This window comes from Bison bison, unplaced genomic scaffold (genome assembly GCF_000754665.1).
Source record: "Bison bison bison isolate TAMUID 2011002044 unplaced genomic scaffold, Bison_UMD1.0 scf7180017864381, whole genome shotgun sequence".
In the NCBI taxonomy this organism is placed as follows: Eukaryota; Metazoa; Chordata; class Mammalia; order Artiodactyla; family Bovidae; genus Bison; species Bison bison.
Genome location: NW_011494953.1, coordinates 761,505 through 763,076, shown reverse-complemented (window position 1 = coordinate 763,076; position 1,572 = coordinate 761,505).

The following is a 1,572-nucleotide window of genomic DNA, read 5'->3' as shown; positions in this document are numbered from 1 at the left end:
GGAATCCCTCACCTCTGATGCTCTTGGTTCTGAGACCCAAAACTTTTTTGAAGCTGCCTTCCCTATTTAAAGATATTTTTGTTTTTGTTGACCCCTCCGTAGATAACAGATTTCTGCTTTAAAAAAAAAAAAAAAAACTTTACACATAAATAACTAATTTTCCAATTTCTGTGAGAATTGAGCATACAAATGGACAGTAGGCTGAGCTTTTTTTCTTTTAATAGTTTGATCTTATTTCTCAAATCCTTCAGAAGCTGTTTAGCCCTCCTTCAATCTGACCCTTCTTCAGCATATGACAGCCCTGAGAGGCTACTTTTATTGAGATGGTAAATTTGTGAGGTTTTGGGGTTTTTTAAAATTAATTTATTTAATTGTGAGGTTTTAAATATTCCCCATCTCATGGCTTTGTAAGTTCCCTTGCCTCAGGGGCCAATGTGGCTGGGCCGAGAAAGGAGTTGCCTTATTTTTGCAAATCTAGTCATGTTATGGATAGGATGTTAGACCAGAAATTCTCAAAGTATGATCTGCAGGTCCCTTGTCAGGGCGAGGGGGGGAGGTCCCTGAGATTTTATCAGGGAGTCAAGACATTGCAAAATAATAAGACTTTTTACTGAGCTATTATTACATAAATGATTCAATATCAGATCAGATCAGATCAGATTAGTCGCTCAGTCGTGTCTCACTCTTTGTGACCCCCATGAATCGCAGCACGCCAGGCCTCCCTGACCATCACCAACTCCCGGAATTCACTCAGACCCATGTCCATCGAGTCAGTGATGCCATCCAGCCATCTCATCCTCTGTTGTCCCCTTCTCCTCTTGCCCCCAGTCCCTCCCATCATCAGAGTCTTTTCCAATGAGTCAGCTCTTCACATGAGGTGGCCAAAGTACTGGAGTTTCAGCTTTAGCATCATTCCTTCCAAAGAAATTCCAGGGCTGATCTCCTTCAGAATGGACTGGTTGGATCTCCTTGCAGTCCAAGGCACTCTCAAGAGTCTTCTCCAACACCACAGTTCAAAGGCATCAATTCTTCGGCGCTAAGCCTTCTTCACAGTCCAACTCTCACATCCATACATGACCACAGGAAAAACCATAACCTTGACTAGACGAAACTTTGTTGACAAAGTAATGTCTCTGCTTTTGAATATGCTATCTAGGTTGGTCATAACTTTCCTTCCAAGGAGTAAGCATCTTTTAATTTCATGGCTGCAGTCACCATCTGCAGTGATTTTGGAGCACAGAAAAATAAAGTCTGACACTGTTTCCACTGTTTCCCCATCTATTTCCCATGAAGTGATGGGACCGGATCCCATGATCTTTGTTTTCTGAATGTTGAGCTTTTAAGCCAACTTTTTCACTCTCCACTTTCACTTTCATCAAGAGGCTTTTGAGTTCCTCTTCACTTTCTGCCATATGGGTGCTGTCATCTGCATATCTGAGGTTATTGATATTTCTCCTGGCAATCTTGATTCCAGCTTGTGCTTCTTCCAGACCAACATTTCTCATGATGTACTCTGCATATAAGTTAAATAAACAGGGTGACAATACACAGCCTTGACGTACTCCTTTTCCT